The sequence below is a fragment of the Pongo abelii genome, chromosome 5 (genome assembly GCF_028885655.2).
Source record: "Pongo abelii isolate AG06213 chromosome 5, NHGRI_mPonAbe1-v2.0_pri, whole genome shotgun sequence".
Classification (NCBI taxonomy): domain Eukaryota; kingdom Metazoa; phylum Chordata; class Mammalia; order Primates; family Hominidae; genus Pongo; species Pongo abelii.
The window spans coordinates 151,851,743-151,871,485 of NC_071990.2; the positions used below are offsets into that span (position 1 = coordinate 151,851,743).

Consider the following 19,743-nt stretch of genomic DNA (forward strand, 5'->3'; position numbering starts at 1 on the left):
TGAGAAGCTAACCTGAGCCTGGGTGTCCAGAGTTTTTACTGGGGCTTAATCACATAGACATAGTTAACTACCCATGTGGCTGACCTTGTCTCTAGCTGATACCACATGACCCAAAGCATCTACTGTAAATCACATCGTTAGACTATCTAACTTGGCACCATACCCCAAGTAAACGAAGATGCTTTTTTTTTCAGGCAGATATTCTAAGGGCTTAGAGCTCACCTCTCAGGAGGTGAGGGCAGGTTAAATTTTCCACTGTTCACTCTTAGAAGCAGGATGACCATGAGCTGGTGATGATAACAATAATAATAACAGTGATCAGAAGAAATTAGATGGCAGTATAGGAAAAGCCACGTGGGCCTTGCTTTTGGGTGCCTTCTTTCTCTTGATAATTAATAATTGTTATTTTTATAAGAGACACGATAGAGGAGGCACAAGCTTTAAAGAGCAGTGGACCCGGTTAGCATTTTCAAATGATTGACTGTGATTTTATGGCCTTTTCTTATTCATTAAACTGAGAATGGCCAACCCTGTATTAGAAACAGCTCTACACTCTCTTCCTGTACTTAGACTTATCTAGACAAAAGAAAGAATATAAAATAAAGACAATGTGACACATGACTTTAATTTCTATGTCTATAACAAAGAGAGTTATAATCAAAAGTCCCCAAAAGTCCGGAAATGGGTTTCTTTTATTTAGGCAAAATTCAGTTATTTGTAGCAAATAATACACTCCCTCATTGACAATGAATGAGAATCTTGGTGAAGTTATTTATACTTTAGTTCCTCAGTGATTTTAAAGTGGGAGATTATAATTTTACCAAATTTACTCTATTGATTATTTACTGTGACTGAATGATATATGTGAATTTTATTTTACATTGCCCAAACTGAAAATGTAAAGATTCTGAGACAGCAGTTAGTAAGTGAGGGGAGAATTAAATGCTGTAAGATTTAATCTAGGAGAGGGTTAATGAACTGTTCTGCTGCATACAAATAGAGGTTGGAATTTGGGTAAAAAAATAAATTAGCCCAAGAACAATGGACTGAATCTATAAAATAGATTAATGGGACTTCGCTCACAGTGGAACAAATTACTATTTAAAGGCAGATAGTCTAGAAAATAAATGGACAACATAGTGTCAGTGGTTTTAAGTTAAAGGAGAGGGGGAAAAAACAGGATGTAGTTAAGACCTTCAGGAATTTATGTTGGCAGAAGTCATTTTAACAACAGCAGCCACGAACCCTTACCCATAAGAGATCCATAAGCCTCCTTTAAGATAATGAAAAATAGGATCAGTTCTGGTGCACCCTGCCAGCAAATGAACCTCTCGAAAGATAAAAACAACCCCTGCCCCCCAAAAAGAAGGGGGAAATTAAATGTGTCAGTGGTGAGTGATGGTGGGCGAGGGGACTCGTTGTGGAGCTGATTCATGCCTGTAACTTCCAGGAGCAAATCCCCGTGTCACACTGAGTTGGGGAACACTCCAAAGCTGAGCTCATCAGTACTGATTTAACTGCCTGCCTGTTTGGCCTCATCCAGGAGTTTTCAGTGTGATTTTTAAATGCCTAGCTGGTTCTTTGGGTGAGGACATTTTGCCATTTGGAACAATTTGCAGGTGTTATCCTCACCTTTTCCAAGAGGCACACACCACCTGCCCATTTTCCTCACTCATCTAAACTTTGAGGATCTGGAAATTCTTCCCTTCCCACCACCCGCTTCACACTTTGCCTGATTCCCACCCATCTGCTAATGTCAGGCTTTTTGGAAGAAGTGTCTGGTAGCTGCTTCACAGGAAACTCACCATGGAGTTGACTCAATTTGCTGTAAGTTGGCAGCCAGCCCCCACCAGGCCCAGGGCAGATGGCTCCTGTGAATGTGCACCTTGAAGGAAGTAACTGGTCAGGGGCACAAAGAGGAGGCAACACATGGGGAGTTGCATGACCCATGTGGATCCCAGCCTTTGGAATCCTCATCTGCTGTTTCTGTCCCCTGCCCCCCGACCCTCTGCATAGGGAATGGATGGGTCTTATGTTGTTGTTGTTGTTGGTTTGTCTGTTTTTGGAAAAGCTGGGTGAGCATCCGCAGTTCTTTTGGGCACCCTTTATTAGAGCTTGCGTAATGTACACAATCATTGCCATTGGTGAGACTGTTTCCTGAGCAGGGATTTTAAGCATTTCTTCTTTTGTCAGGAAATATTTCCAATGTAAGGGCCACTGCATAATATCCATTTATCTCGTTTAGCTTTTTAAATGGCTCAAAATGCTTAAAAGAAGGACATAAGTATAGGTAATGCACAGAACAGGGATTTGCAGTGATACTGTAGTTTCCCCTTTTCCTACTTTCCAATGGGCCCATCTTTTTAAAGCAGCACATTATCATCAATGAGAGGAAAAGATGAATTACTTTGAATGACTAGGGAAGGCTACCAGATAGTTGGCTGTGGTGATAATTACAAAATGTGTGTCCATCTGCTGCTGCTGGTACTGGCTAGAGCAGGTGGGGTGCTGGGGGTGGAATATGAAAGTCATGGGCCCCAAGATGGACTAGTGCAGGGGGCAGAGCTCAGAGTAGAGCATGGCCACTGTGATGCCACGCTCCTGTGACAGAGTCATGTGGTAGAAACTCCAGGGGGAGAGAAAGGACCTTGTGTTTTCATGGCCACTGCTGCATCCCCTCCGAAACGTGTTTGGACTTCTTTCTTTCTTAGAAGTCTGTCAGCAGCATGTTGTATAAAGTCAGTTTTCCAAGCTCCCTGGAAATGTTGCTTGTCTTTCTATTGCTTCTTCGATGTCTCCTCTGTATTAGTATGTGTGAGTATAAAGGAACATCCAAGGCCCACCCTTCCCCTAATGCTCTGTGTCTTCCGTCACCCCCCAAGTCTGGCTAGCTTCCAGTGCTCGAAGGGGCATGTCTGGAGTCTTCATAGTTGCTGGGCCAGTTGACATTTTGTCTAGTTTTTTTCCTCACTCAGTTGACATTTAAAGATTTCAGTGTCTCCTTTCTCTTTTTCTTCACTTTTATGCCAGAGTTACAGGAGTTAATCAGTTCATTTGTACAATCCTTTACTCTGCAAAACTTTGAGCAGCTCCTCTTATTTTTATGCACTCACTATGCTAGGAAGACAAAGATGAGTAAGACTTTTGGAATCATGTGGGGGTGACAAGTATGCACATGGATTATTTTGTATGCATTATAACTGTGTGAAGAATATTTTGCAAATTTTCTTTTTCAGCTTGTGTATTTTGCCCAACATTAGGTGTCTGACATTTATCCTTGTTAATACAGAAAGCTGTCGTTCATTCATTTTTATTACTGTATAGTATTTCTTTCTATTCATATACTGTAATGTATTTATCCTTTCTTCTGTTGATACTCAGGCTGTATTCAGTTTTTCATTATTATGAACAGTGGTGCAATAAAATAACTATTATTGACCTGTTGCCTTCCTTGTGTACAAGACATTCTCCAAGAATATATAAGAAATGGAGTTGCTCTTAAATGTTTGCACCAGCATGCATGCCCACCAACAGGATATAAGAATTCCCTATAGAACTCATGATTTCTACACCTGGTATTGCTAAGCGTTAAAAATTTTCCCAATCTGATGCTATTTCATTGTTTCAACAAAATTTTTCCTGACTGCTAGTAAGGTTGAGACTTTTTTTTTTTTTTCCTACTTGCTTATTGGGTGTTCATGTTTCCTTCTCTGGGAATTTCCATTTTGAAATCTTGCCCACTTTTCTTTTGAGTTGTTGATGTTTTTCTTGTTGATTTTTAAGAGTTATTTATATATTCTAGATGACAATCCTTTGACCTTGATATAGGTTGCAAAGTTATTTTCCCAAACTGTGGAGCTTATTTTCACTTGTGTTATCTTTTGTGCACAGAAGTTTTAAATTTTAATTGAAGCCAAATTTATTAATGACATCTTTGGCTTGTGCTTTTTAAAAAAAGGCTTGTTTAAGAAATCTTTCATGAGTGTAAGGTCTTAAATATAGTCTTCCTTATATTTGGCTTTGAAAGCTTTCACTTTCACTTTTTATACCTAGGTATTCAAACCCTCTTGAATTTGGTTTTGTATATGGTATAAGGTAGGGATCTAATTATGTTTTGGCCTATTGTCCCAGTCCCATTTATTGAGCAGTCAGTTCAGTGTACCCTCCCTGCTCTGTAATCCACTTCTGTTGTATGTCAAGTTTCCTCATAAGTAGGGACTACTTCTGGCTATTTGTCTACCCCTGTGTTTTGTCTCAATTACTAGGGCTTTATAATAAGTTCTTAATAAAGGTCCAGTAAGTCTACAATTTCCTTATTCAAAGTGTCTTAACTATTCTTGAATATTTGTATTTGACTAGAATTGCATTAAATTTATAGGTTAATTTGGCGAGAGAAGAGATCTTGATGATGATTTGTTCAGGACACACAAAAATGGACACTATAACTTCCTGAAGGGCAGGGACAGGTTGGAGGAACGGATGGGTAACAGTGAGTTCACTTTTGGTCATTTGAGACTGATCTGCCCATGGGACATCTCATGGAGATCTTTGGTAGCCCCAGAAAATGTGCGTCTGGATCTCAGGGTGAAACCAGAGCTAAAGATGAGATCTGAGTCACTAGTGTGACTGGTAAAAGAGAGTGCCCCAAGGGGCCTGGGAACAGAGCTTTGGAGGCCAGCACTTAATCAGCAGGTGGTGGGTGGGAGTGCAAAAAGGGGAGTGAGGAGGGGAGGTTAGAGACCCAGGTAGAGAATGTACAGCAAGTCTTCCCTTAACATCATTGGTAGGTTCCTGGACACTGAGATTTTAAATGAAACTACATATAAACAAAACCAATTTGACCATAGGCTAATTGATATACACAAGAGTTAAGTTCCTATGGCATATTTCTGGTCTCAAAAACATTTCCAAACTTCTAAATAAAGACCCCCAAACACTTCTAATATTAAACATTGAAATAAATGTGAGCTATATAGACATTTAAGAAAGACGAATACAATCAAATTTGATAATTAGTCACCCTGTTTGTGATGAATCTGTGAGTGACAGTGATCATAGTGGCAGTGGGTTAAATCCAGGAATAAATGTGTGCAAAGTGAAAATTGTAAGGAGTGCCCCCCCTCCCATCACATGGTTCCAAAATAATCAGTAACCAGTATGGGAGGCTGGCCAGGCACTTTCGGACTGCATTATTTATTGCCATGCCTTTGAGTGATCATCATATTCTTTATGATTTTTGTTTTATAATAATTTGTATTCATTTATTTTCCACCCCTCTTTTTCTAGTTCGTGTTGCTAGTGGCTGGAGCTCATCCTGGCAGCTCAGAGCACACACCAGTCAGGAACCAGCCCTGCATAGGAAGCCACCCCATTGCGGGCATGCCCACACCTGCACCCACATTCACTCACACTGGAACGTTGTAGATATGGCAGTTCATGTAACACACACAGCTTTGGGATGTGGGAGGAAGCCAGAGGACCAGTAAAACACTCAGGCAGACATGGGGAGAGTGTGCGAACTCCCACGCAGACAGTGGCTCTGGGGGGTAGTCTATTTTTTTTCCCCAACCTTATATCAGAACAATGTGGAACAAACCAATGTTCTTGGAGGCCCTGCTGCAGAGGGAAGTAGGCAAGCTCCTTGAAAAACTCCCCCCAAAATTTTACTGCTATACACCCACTAGAATGACTAATATGAAAAATACTGACAACACCAAGTGTTGGGAAAGATGTGGAAGAACTGAAATTCTCGTACCCCGCTGGTGGGAGTGTAAAATGGTACAATCACTTTGGAAAACTGTGGGGGGGTTTCAGAAAAAGTTGAGCATACACATTCCACAACTCAGTCATTGCATTACTGAATTTGGGCTCAAAAGAAACAACAAAAAAAGACCATAAAAATACTTGTAAAATTTATTCATAACAACTTTATTTGCAATGACGAGAACCCCAAACATTTATCAGCAGATGAATGGATAAACAAATAGTGGTCTAGCTATACAATAGAGTACTACTCAGCAATATAAGGGATCAAGCCAGCTGGGCGTGGTGGCTCACGCTGTAATCCCAGCACTTTGAGAGGCCAAGGCAGGCAGATCACTTTAGGTCAGGAGTTTGAGACCAACCTGGCCAACATGGTGAAACCCTGTCTCTACTAAAAATACAAAAATTAGCCGGGCATGGTGGCGCACACCTGTAGTCCCAGCTACTCAGGAGGCTGAGGCAACGGAATCGCTTGAACCTGGGAGGCGGAGGTTGCAATGAGCTGAAATTGCGCCACTGAACTCCAACCTGGGCGACAAAGTGAGACTGTCTCAAAAAAAAAAAAAAAAAGGAATCAAACTATGGACGCACACAATAGTATCTAGTATTGGTGAATCTCAGAAATATTGAGTGAAAGAAGCCAAGTAAAAAAGAATACATAAGAGGAATGATTACATTTACATAAAATGCAAACTAATTTATAGCGAAAGATATCTGGGTTTGGGACCAGATGAGCTCTAAAGGGGAATAAGACATCTTCGGTGGTGATGGAAATGGTTTTTCTTTGTTTTGCTTGGTTTCTTTGTTTAGGCAGTATCTCATTTTGTTGTCCATGCTAGAGTGCAGGAGCACAATCATAGCTCACTGCAGCCTCGAAATCCTTGGACTCAAATGATCCTTCTGCCTGAGTCTCCTGAGTAGCTAGGACTATAGATGCGCACCACCACACCTAGCCAATGTTTTAAATTTTTTGTAGAGATGGGATCTCGTTTTATTACCCGGGCTGGTCTCAAATTCCTGGCCTCAAGTGATCCTTCTGCCTTAGCCTCCCAAAATGCTGGGATTGCAGGTGTGAGGCACTGCACCCAGCGTACGGAAATGTGCTGCATCTTGATAGTCATGGTGGTTTCCTGGGTATAACCAGTTGTCACCACTCATCAGTGATACACTTGAAATAGATGCAGTTTATTGTTCTTAACTTATTCCTCAATGAAGTTGATAACTTAAAGAGAAAAGGAAAGATAGGGGTCCTTAGCAGTGTCAAGGGACCTGGCTGGGGGCACTGGACGTGCCAATGAGGAGAGCCTTGATGATTCTGGGAGCTGCCTGGGTAGAATTTCAGTGGGCAAAAAAGTCAGCATTCCACGCACTCTATTCTTCCTTTCCTCCTTCCCCTCCTTTCTTCTTTTTTTTCCCTGCTTTGCCTCCTTTTTAAATTCTTCTTTTCTAATTTATAAGACAGCTAGAATAGGAGGAAGATACTGAGGGCTCTGGAGATTTTTATTGTCCCCTTGGGAAGAGGCTATGGGCAGAACTGGAGGAAAAGGTTCGTCGTACTCAGGGGAGAATTTCCAGTCTAGCTGTGGACACTGACCTTTGCATGTCTTTCATCCCTCCTCCCATACTGGAAAATGAAAGGATTGTTGTGTTTATCATAAGGCATTTTTGGTCATTTTAGTTTAGTTTGTAATTAGACTACAATTACCTAACCCGGCTGCTTAATAATAAAGACTACTCACCCCAGGCAGCATGGCACAAAGGGAATTGCACCCTCCACCCCAGGGCGGTGATCATCCCAGGTCCCTTTGGCCTTTATATTAACCTACGGTTTGAGTCTTGGTCTGACCATTGAGCTGCTGTGTGACCTCAGACAAACCTCTAAACCCCTGTGAGCCTGGTTTATAATACTTGTAAAGATCAAATGAGACAGTATGTGAAAATAAACAGAGTGGCTCTCACATGAAAGGTGCCCAGTAAGTATGTGCTGTATCTGAATCCCTGATAGATACTCAGTATCCGCGAGAGCACGGTACTGTGCCAAGCAAACTAGAAATGCACACACATAGGAAAGAATAGTCTCGGGTGAGTGAATGCATTAAAAAGGTCCATGCGGTGCATTCTCAGATCCCAAAATAGTGCCCAGGACTGAGATGAGAGGTAGGGACCCAGGAGTTTACTGAAGAGAGGACATTTTCATTGTTTTCAGTGGGAGGGTAAAACTTCACTTGCAGTGTGACAGCGGCCACATCCAAAGACTCAGAGGAGCCAACATGAGGAGGAGGAGCTGAAAGCGGAGGGAGGTGGTTGGTGTGTGTGTGTGTGTGTGTGTGTGTGTGTGTGTGTGTGTGTGTGTGTGTACAGCCAGGAGGGAGCTGTTGGGAAATGCCACCTAAGGAATGTTTTCAAGTGCAATTTGAGCACTTCATGATGTGAAGAATAAATACGCTCTCCTTTGTAGTCCCTTGAGCGGGGAAGTTGCACAGTCTGGGTGGCTCTGGAGTGGCTGATTTTGGTCCTGGGCTGTTGCTCAGGCTGTGGGGAGGAGCAGTCCCAGGCAGGAATCTGAGGAAGGAGCTACAGGGACTGTGGCCCTTGGCCAGGTGGGACGGAGAGCCTGCTGTGGATTTTCTCAGTGGTTAGAGCCTCTGTTGTCTAAGCTGGGAAAACTGACCGTCACTGAAGGAGAAACTGGCAGAACACTGACAGCTTCTTCAGAAGAAACACACGCGTGCTGCGGCCAGCCTGACGTCCATGCCCCAGCCTGAGCACCCATGGTCTCACTTGGTGTCACACAACATACTTCTCTGTCTTCAATGTCAAACCTTTCCCATGGCGAAAATGGGTAGGGGTGGGGCAGGGGGGAATATAAGCTACATTTTTCTTAGTGTGGTCAGAGTAGCATATTTTTGTTGTTGTTGTTTGAAACGGAGTCTTGCTCTGTTGCCCAGGCTGGAGTGCGATGGTGTGATCTCAGCTCACTGCAACCTCCATCTCCCGGGTTCAAGTGATTCTCCTCCTTCAGCCTCCTGAGTAGCTGGGATTAGAGGCATGTGCCACCATGCCCTGCTAATTTTGTATTTTTAGTAGAGACAAGGTTTCACCATATTGGTCACGCTGGTCTCGAACTCGCAACCTCAGGTGATCTGCCTGCCTTGGCCTCCCAAAGTGCTGGGATTACAGGCGTGAGCCACCATGCCTGGCCCAGAGTAGCATATTCTGGATTTGAATTTGTAGACTGGAAAGTTCAGTGTAGTCTGATGATGATGATGATAATGATGATGACAGTATCAAGCACTTGTACAGCACTTACTACTTTCTAAGCACTTTTCCAAACATGTAACATCTCATCACATTACACAAACATGAGTAGTTCATCTCATCATTTAATCCTTACAGCATCCTTGAGGTAAGGTCTTATTGTCATTGCTCCTATTTATAGGTGAGGAAAACTGAGGCATGGAGAAAATGATTCATTTCTAAGTGGTGCAGAAGGATCTGAACCCAAGTCATCTGACTCTAGAGTCCCTCTCGTAGGCATGTGGCTACACAGCTTCTTACCGTGTGTGTGTGTGTATTGGGTGACTCCTTCCTGGCAGGAACAAACCCATTAGGTTTTTTTAGGCATCTGTTTCAAAGGGTCCTCCTATATTTGTAAGCCAAAGCTTTTTCTTCTGTTTCTCTCCTTCTTGCATCATTATATGATCCATAGTCCTCAGGACACAGGGCCCCAGCCTCATCACAAGCAGTACATGCGACAATTTGTCCACCTGCAGTTCTGTCCCTGCCCAGGGCTGAGCACAACAGTCCACAGAGAATGCTTCTGCTGAGAGGTAGATTCTAAGGTGTGGACCCAGGATCTCTTAGTTAGTATTTTGAGACGTATTTGGAAAAAAGCTACTGAGGCAGTGTAGAAAATAGACACTGCTTGTCTTGAAAGCTAGGTCAAGGCAAATGTTTGTTTGTCTTTTAAAAATTACGGCAGTTAGCTGAAATTGTATTTCAACTGCTAGGAAACTAGAATGGCCAGATCTTAGAAACTGGTGGAGAGGCAGTCAGTTAATAAAAATTTCTCCAGAAGGAGTGATGGGGGAAGGAGAGGAGAGGGAGAGAGGAAGGAAGGGGAGGGAGCTGGCCCTTCCAGAGCAGTCATTTCCAGATTCTTTGGCCTTTAAATGAACACAGAGGTCTTTCGAGGCCTCTCAGAGCTCTGGCTGCCTTCTCAGTCTTTGGCTGTGAGAAGCAGCGTGGGAGGAGCCTGAACTGGCCTGACAGGGGCTGTCCTTTGCCCACAGGGCACCCGTGCACCCCCAGCTGCAGTTCATGCCATATATTGGCAGGGCCTGTGTTTCTGTGTCTTCTTTCCCAGCTGGCCTGGGAGCTCCTGGAAGGCAGGGCCTCTGCCACCTTCTGCTCTGCATCTCAGCACTTGAGTAGAGTCTGGCATAGACTCTACTTAGATTAGTGCATGGGCTCAGTACATATTTATCAAATTCAGTTGGCATCAAGAAGCCTTGATTCAAATATTTGCTTTGTGATCTTAGGCAATGACTTGTAATGAACTAGAATATCAGTATCTTTGAACTGTAAAACCTCTACTACATTGGATTAAATACGGGAACATGTAGAGAGGCCACACAGAGGAGGCCTTCAATCAGGGTTTCCTTCTTTTTTTTGGCAGCCGAGGGTAAGCAGTGTCAGATCCCCATACAGAAACCACATCCACCAGGGAGTTCCTCATTGATCCTCACCCATCCTTTTAGCCAGGTACTGAAACTTCAAAAAAGAATGGGTTCCCTTTTTAGAATATTGCAAAAGATCATGTCCTTTGTGGTTAAAGAATTGCCTTTAATAACATATCATTTTCACTTGATTATCCTGCACCAGGGGAACACTCGTGTTCATCCTTTCTTTCAGCATGTTCAATGTATGTACGAATCACATGGGAGGAGGCTGTAGAAAGGTAGTGGTGAAACATCAGCTTGGAGACAGCCTGCTTTTTAATAAAATGCACACAGAACTTTTATGAAGACAGACATATTCTGGGACAGAAAGCAATTTTCAAATTTAAAAAGATTCAAGCCATACAAAGTGTGTTCTTTGATTACAGTGGAATTACATTAGAAATAAGTAACAGAAAGATTATCTGGAAAATCTCCAAATACTTAGAAACTAAATGACAGATTTGTAACCCACAGTCCAAAGAAGAAATTAAAAGGGAAATTAGAAGCTATTTTAAACTGAATGAAAATAAAAGCCCATCATATCAAAATGTGTGAGATGCCACTAAAGCAATGCTTAGTGCTCCTGGGGGTGGGGGAACATATAGCAGTAAATGTCTGCATCAGGAAAGGTCTCAAAGCAATGGCCTGAGCTTCCACCTTAGGAACCAGGAAAAGAAGAGCAAATTAAACCCAAAGCAAGGTGGAGAAAGGAAATAATAAAGATAAAAGCAGAAATCAGTGAAATAGAAAACAGAAAAACATGCCAGGCACAGTGTAATTACATGCCTGTAATCCCAGCACTTCGGGAGGCCAAGGTGGGTGGATCACTTGGGGTCAGGAGTTTGAGACCAGCCTGGCCAACATGGCGAAACCCCATCTCTACCAAAAATATAAAAAATTAGCTGGGCGTGGTGGTGCATGCCTGTAATCCCAGCTACTCGGGAGGCTGAGGCAGGAGAATTACTTGAACCTGGGAGGTGAAGTTCAGTGAGCCGAGATTGTGCCAGTGCACTCCAGCCTGGGTGACAGAGTGAGACTCCATCTCAAAAAAAGATGATAAAAAAAAGAAAACCAATAAAGAAAATCAGTGAAACAAAAGCTGATTCTTTGAAAAGGTCAATACAATTGATAAACTTGTAGCCATAACGATGAATGGAAATAAGGAGAGAAGACACATTACTAACATTAGGAATGAGAGAGGTGACATCACTACAGATTCTATAGATATTATGAACAAGCTTGTGCCAGTAAATCCAACAACTTAGTTGAAATAGGCCTGATATTGTTACCAGTGGAGAGTGTCCAGGTTCTTGGCATTTTGAACAAAGAATTGGACAAAACACACAAAGCAATGAAAGAACGAAGCAATGAAAGCATAGATTTGCTGAAACGAAGGTATACCCCACAGAGTGGGACTGGGCTGGAGCAAGTGGCTCAAGAGTGCTGGTTACAGAAACCTCTAGAGGTTTCCCATTGGTTACTTGGTTAGACCCTATGTAAATGAAGTAGTGGCCTGCAACCAGTCTGATTGGTTGCAGAAGGCGACCAATCAAAGGCTGAAGTGAATTTTCAAAGTTACACCCCTATGCAGATGAAGACTAGGCCTGTGACCAGTCTGATTGGTTGCGGGAGAGAACCTATCAGAGGTACCTTCCATTTTTCATCTGCAATGCAGAAAGTGGGGAGGGTTGCAAAGAAAATAGCGTGTGATCCTTTTGTTACCTGGGTGTGGAAAGTTAGGGTTTTCCTTTTGATTCACTTCTAGTCAGTCTGTGCAAATGAGCCTTAGGTTCCCTGCCTCCAGACCCTATTCTCCTGCCTCAACATTGTAGTATAATAAGAAATACATATTTGCTCTCTGCTCCAGGTCCTTGGCACAGAACTCCTAAAACTCTTACAATTTCCTGAGCAATCAGTTGCTATGTACATCTTTTGTTCTAATATTTCATCTTTGACCTCAGTTCTTGACCCAGATCTCCTAATCTGTTGGAATTTCCTGGGTGATAGGAGTGTCTTTTGTTCTAATGAGGCACCTCTTGGTGGGCGCCTGAGTGGGTGCTGGTCACCAGAAAGACCAAGCCACAGTTAGAAACTTGGCACTTTCAGCCCTACCCCCATCCTCCAAAAAGAGGAAGGGGGCTGGAGATAGAGTTAATAATTGATCATGCCTATATGATAAAGCCCACATAAAAATCCCTGAAGAACTATGGGGTTCAGAGAGCTTCTGGGTTGCTGAGCATATGTATGTGCTGGGAGAGGGACCCAGAGAGGGCATGAGAGCTCCATGCTCCTTCCCCCAAGCCCTGACCTGTGTGTCTCTTCATCTGCTGTTCATCTGTATCCTTTATCACATCCTTTATTAATGTAATAAGTAAATGTAAGTGTTTCCCTGAGTTCTGGGAGTTGCTCTAGCAAATTATTGTGCCTACAGAGAGGGTCATGAGAACAATTCATAGCTGGTCAGCCAGAAGTATAGGTGACAATCTGGAACCTAGAATGGGCATCTGAAGCTGGAGTCAGGCTTGTGGGCCTGATACTTTAACCCGTGGCATCTAACTCTAACTCCAGCTCCAGGTAAATAGTGTCAGAATCAGCCAGGCACAGTGGCTCACTCTTGTAATCTCAGCATTTTGGGAGGCCGAGGCGGGCGGATCACTTGAGGCCAGGAGTTCGAGACCAGCCTAGCCAACATGGTGAAACCCCATCTCTACTAAAAATACAAAAATTAGCTGGGCATGGTGGCACATGCTTGTAATCCCAGCTACTTGGGAAGCTGAGGCACAAGAATCGCTTGAACCCGGGAGGTGGAGGTTGCAATGAGCCGGGATCATGCCATCGCACTCCAGCCTGGGTGACAGAGTGAGACTCTGTCTCAAAAGAAAAAAAAAGTATCAGAATTGAATTGAATCGTAGGACACTCTGTTGATGTCTTCTGGAGAATTACTTGATATGTGGGGAAACCCCCCACCCACATTTTGGTGACATGAGGTATTCTGTGTTGAGTGTGGGAGTAGGAAAGAGAGTTTTGTTTTTCCTGTCTCATACAGGAAAATTTCTTAATAGGTACAACCTTTCAAAACCTCCCCTCAAACACACAACAAAACAAAACAACAACAACAACAACAAACCCTCTAGGCCCAGATGGCTTCAGTGGGGAATTTTACCAGACATCTAAGAAAGAAATCCTACCAACTCTACATAAACTCTTCCAGAAACTTGAAAAGGAAGGAATACTTCCCAACTCATGCTATGAAGCTGGCAATACCCTGATACTAAAGATAAAGATATTACAAGAAAAGAAATGTACAGACAAGTATTTTACATGAACATGGATGTGAAAGTTCTGTCAAACTGAATTCAACAATATGTAAAAAAGTCATCATGATCAAGTGGGGTTTATCCCAGGAATGCAAGTTTAGTTTAACATTCGAAAATCAATGTAATTCACCACATTAAAAAACTAGGAGGGGGAAAAGCCCCTCTAATCATGTCAGTAATGGAAAAGCTTTAGACAAAACCCAGCCTCTATTGCTGATACAAACACTCAGCACACTAGAAATAGAAGTGAGCCTCCTTAACTTGATAAAGGATATCTGCAAAAAACCTACAGGTAACATACTTACTGGTGAAGGACTGAATGCTTCCCCCTAAGATTGGTAACATGGTCGGGGTATTCACTCTCACCACTTTTATTCAACACAGTATTGCAGCTTTTAGCCAGTGCAGTTAGGCCAAAAAGAAATACAAGGCTTCTAAATAAGAAGAAGTAAAATTGTTTTTATTCATAGACAACGTGACTGTGTAGAAAATTCAATAGAATCTACAAAAGATCTCCTAGAACTAATATGAGTTCAGCAAGCTTGCAGGATACAAGATAAATATATGAAAATCTATTGTATTTCTCTATACCAGCAACAATTGGAAATAAAAATATACTATTTACAATAACATCAACAATATTAGATAGGAATATAGCTGACAAAAGATGAACAATATTTGTACACTGAAAATTATAAACCATTGCTGAGATAAGTTAGTTCTTAACTGAGAGTAGAGATAAATCATGTTCATGGGTAAGAGGATTCATTAGTGTTGAGATGTCAGTTCTCCCCAAATTGATCTACAGATTTAAGGCAATCTCCGTCAAAACCGCAACAGGGAAATTTACAAGCTGATTCTAAAATTCCTTTTTTTTTTTTTTTTTGAGATGGAGTCTCACTCTGTCACCCAGGCCGGAGTGCAGTGGCACAATCTTGGCTCACTGCAACCTCCGCCTCCCAGGTTCAAGCAATTCTCCTGCCTCAGCCTCCTGAGAAGCTGGGATTACAGGCGCCTGCCACCATGCCTGGCTAATTTTTGTATTTTTTTAGTAGAAACAGGGTTTCACCATGTTGTCCAGGCGAGTCTTGAACTCCTGACCTCAGGCGATTGAACCACCTCGGCCTCCCAAAGTGTTGGAATTACAGGCATGAGCCACCACGCCCAGCCCTAAAGGTCTTAAGGAAATTTAAAGGACCTAGAATATCCAAAACAATTTTGAGAAAGATCAACAAAGTTGGCAGACTAACATTACCTGATTTCAGGATTTACTATAAATAAATCTGTACTTTTCAAGGCAATATGGTATGGGTATAAACATAGTCAAATAAATAGATCAGTGATTCAGCCATTCCACTCAGCGATATTTACACAAAAGAAATAGAAGCATATTCCGTACAAAGATTTGTACGTGAATGTTTTAAACAACTTTGTTTATAATAGCCCCAAACTGGAAACAACCCGCATTTCTACCAACAGGTGGATAGATAAATTGTGGTACATCTTTATGATGGATGCTACTCAGCAACAAAAAAGGAATGAACTATTAATCCATGCAGCAGTGTAGCTGAATCTCCAAATAATAGTGCAGAGTGAAAGAAGCCACGCTAAAAAGTACAGTGTTATGATTCTATTTATGTAAAACTCTGGAGAAGGAAAACTAATCTGGAGTGACAGAAAACAGGTCAGTTTTTTCCTGGGAATGGGAGAAGAGGGGGATTGCACAGAAGCATGAAGAAGAAATTTCTGGAGGTGTTGGATGTGTCCATGATGTTACATCATGCAGATAGTTTGCTTGTGGTAGTTGCCTGCCTTAAATATGTTCAGCTTATGGCATTTCAATTATGCCTTAATAAAGCTGTTAAAAAAAAAAAAAAAACAACTCACTGGGAACCTTGTAGCCTCTTCCCCAACCATTCTACTCAAACTTCTCTCATCTAAGACACACTGGCCCTTTCTTGCCCAATCCATTATATTTGTCTCTGTCGTTGATTTACTTAACTTCTCATTGCACTGGAATTAGGCGAGCACCTCTTTCTGCTAGAAACACTTTTCCTTCTTGGCTTCTGAACAGCACATTCTCTTGTTTTTTTTCCCCCCCTAGTTCTTGTGGCTCCAACTCCTCTAGCAAACCTCACTTGTTAGGGTCACCTTTGACCCTATCTTCACCTCTATTTATACTCTACTCAACTCCAAGTTTATCCCACCTAGTCCTGCAATTTAAAGCAGCAGCATCTGTACATCCCAACAGAATTTTCTGGGATAATAGAAAGAGTCTCTATCAGCACTGTCCACATGGTAGCCACTAGCCATCTGTGGCTATGGAGTACTTGAAATGTGGCTAGCGTGACTAACAAATGAATTTCAAATTTTATTTATTTTATTTTATTTCAATTTAAATAGCCACATATGGTTAATGGCTACCGTATTGAATAGTCCAGGTCTAGATCACTGTGTGTTTACAAACCTTGGGTAGGAACACATTTGCTGGTCTTGACTTTTATTTTTTCAGAATAAAATAAGTTCTATTTTCCACAAAATATTTGTTTCAGGCTGGTATCTCCAGGGCTCACACATAGTTGTTTTTTTCATTTGGTTTTGTATGTAAGTTGAAAGGCACTGATCTAGATGCCGATGATGTCCATGTTAATGTTTTCAACCATGAGCTGAGGCCCAAAGTCGTATTTATCATCCTGACATCTCATCACAAATCTGTAAGCCTGCTGTTTTTCCCTCCAGTTTTCCCACATCTCAGCAAATGGCACTATCTTTTCCTCCAGTTGATGCAGAACAGTGACCTTAATTTTCTGCTTTCCTGTCCCCCCTCCCCGCCACACCCTATTCCAACACTCAGTCCAGCAGCAAGGTCTATTGGCTCTGCCTCCTAAATAGGTCCCAGGTCTACCCACTTGTTTCCATCTGGGTTTCTATCAACATACTCTAAGCCCCTGGCACCTCTTGCCTGGAGTACTGCCATAGCTTTAAACTGGTCTGTGATTCACTGTTATCTTCAGAAGACCCACAGTGGCCAAAGGAATCTTCCAAAGCCATAAATCAGATGCTGCTGCTATCCTACTCCAGAGCCTCCAAGAGCTTTCCACTGCGATGCTCTGTTGTCACCTTACTGTGCCTATGAGGCCCTGGTGACTGGGCCCAGCCCTCCGCCACAGTCACCCTGGCCATTCTGTGCCAGGGACTTCCGCTTCCTTGCTTATTTATCTTCGGGGCTCTGCACATGTGCTGTGACCTAGGTCCCCCAGATCTTCCCAAGATGGCCCCTCTCTGTTAATTCGTCTTAACTCAGAGGTGATTTCCTCAAAGGAGCAGCACTTCTCTGACTAAATCAGTGTCTGTAACCCAAGTCGGAGTGATAGTATTTTAGGAGTAAATGAGATACATTGTTACTGAAATAGAATGCTTTTGAGTAATAGGAGCCAAGAGCCATCAAAGTATTCTTGACTAGAGATCCTTGAATTTTCTTTGCAAATCATCTGTAATCAACAAAATCCTTCTGTGCAAGTGATACTGCCAAGTTTCTGTATGGAGAATAAATATTGGTCTTGCTATTTTTTAACTTACTCGACTGAGCACCCCATTATGCAAATTTAATGAACAGTTTAAAATATCCATATTATGCACAACGTAGTGTATTAAGATATAGATGTATAAATTGTGTTAATATAAAATTTAAAATGAGAGTATTACATTAATGTGAATATATCATGCATAAGGCAAATAGCATTTATTTAAACTTTTTAATCTCTGAGATTTATGTACATCACGGTTAGCTTTGTGAGAAAGTTTGAATTTGATTTAGGTTACCAAATTTGATTTCAATTATCCAAATTTAAATTTGATTGTCGTGAAGAGAAAGGGTCTGTAGGGTCGATTATTCCTTATGTAATTTTAGTCTTTACTTTTGAAAATGTGTTGTTAAATAGTGCAGAAAAATTACCAGTTATTAACAAAATAAATTACAGGGTTTGTGATTTTTGACCTTTGCTTTAAAAAAAAAACAAGCTTACGTTCAAATACTGAAACTTTTTGTAGTAGTCATATGCATAACAGATTCCAAAAACAACAAAATTGAAACTGTATGTGCAGAATACTATGTATTGGTTAAACTACATAACACAGGAGGCAATAGGAAATGCATTTACATTTGCAAAATGAAAATTGAATATAAATAGGAAAATGTGGCATGATTTTATCCTAGAAAATTATTTAAATCAGAATAGACAGTGTTCGGAAAATTAAAATAAGGCCTCCATTTTACTTCACTTGTATTTCATTCTGTACAAGTTCAGAAATGGTGGTGATTAAAATATTTAAGTCACTTTACATTCTTCTGGGATAGCTCTCCAAAGGGAATAATCCAAGCTACAGACAAAGATTTATGCACAAAGACATTAGTTATGGCATTGTTTATAATTCTGAAAAGTCAGGAGCCATCCAAATATCCAGTGGTGGGGGGAATTAAGCAGATTGTATAACATCCTTAGAAAAAGATTATATAACCACTAACATTAATTTTTTAAGAAGATTGCTTAATGTGAGAAAAAGCATCTGACATAATGCTAAGTGAAGAAAAAGGATATATTTATATGGTATGATCTTAATTAGGTGAAAACAATATCCATAGAAGAAAATATATTAACAGTAGTTAATTCTGAGGACTGCATTGTTGCTGGTTGTATTTTCCAGGTTTTCTAGAAAAAACACATATTACTTTTATAATAGGGAAAAGATTATTCATAAAAGAAATTTTGGTGCTAATAAAATATTAAATATTTAGGGTTACTGTGCTTTATAGCCAGAGAGTAGTGCAGGGCTCATTTAGTCTGGGAGCTCATGAGTGAGGAGCTTATAATTGATAAGGGAGATTGAGAGCTGTTTTTCACATGGCTCCATGGACAGCAAAGTTCTTTGGTGTTTTTGCTCTCAGATAGTCCCTGATGTGCTCAGTTCTGTCACTTACTGACTGTCACTTGCTGATCAGAAAATCTGACTGGCTGTTAGCTTTGTATTTGACAAATATAAAACAGGAAGACCAGGTAGTTGTTACCTAATAAATATGACTTATTTGGCAGCCAAACATTTTAAAACAGGAGGCCACAATGACAGATTCCTGATTGTGTAAAGTGGGAACCATTCTGGATCATTTTTCAATCTTTAGGTTCTCATCAATTTACAGGTCATGAAATCCTTTTAGCAAGTCTTCCCTGCATTACTTTGTAAATGAAATTAGAGTAGAATAGAAATACCAGAGTGCATGGCATGTAGTAAGTATCCTGTAAGTTTTAATTTCAGATGTGTGTTTGTAGGTACTGGATTGTAACATAAAGTGTGTTTTTGTTTTGATTTGGTTTTTTTATCTATAGTTTGTTGTCAAAAAAGTCCAAAGACTCTTAGTGTGATCTACACTAGTGGTGTGCAGTATTCTCCAGTGATAAGTAGCATCAGTGTCACCTGGGAGCTTGTCAGAAATGCACCTTATTGAGCCCCACCCAGATCTACCGAATCACAGACGCTGGTGGTGGGTCCCAGCACTGTGTAGTCCTTTAATGAGTCCCTGTCTTAGTCCATTTTCTGTTGCTGTAAGAGAATATCACAGGCTGGGTATTTTGTTATAATAGAGGTTTATTTAGCTCACAGTTCTGGAGGCTGGGAAGTCCAAGAGCATGGCACAGGCATCTGGAGAGGGCCTTTTTGCTGCGTCATGTCATGGTGGAGGTTATCACATGGTGAGAGGACAAGTGTGTGCCAGCTCAGGACTTTCTTCTTCTTACAAAGTCACCAGTCCCATCTTGAGGGCCCTACTCTGATGACCTTATCTAATCCAAACTACCTCCCAAAGGCCCTACCTCCAAATGCCATCAACATATTAATTTGAGGATTAAGTTTCCAATACATGAAATTTGGAGGACACATTCAAACCATA

The 19,743-nt window shown here is 41.4% G+C and overlaps 1 protein-coding gene across 1 annotated transcript in view; it reads left to right on the plus strand.

Annotated features, from left to right (window-relative positions):
- Window positions 1–19,743, plus strand: part of PPP1R14C (protein phosphatase 1 regulatory inhibitor subunit 14C) — a 116,996-nt gene that overhangs the window by 85,464 nt on the left and 11,789 nt on the right. The window lies entirely within an intron of this gene.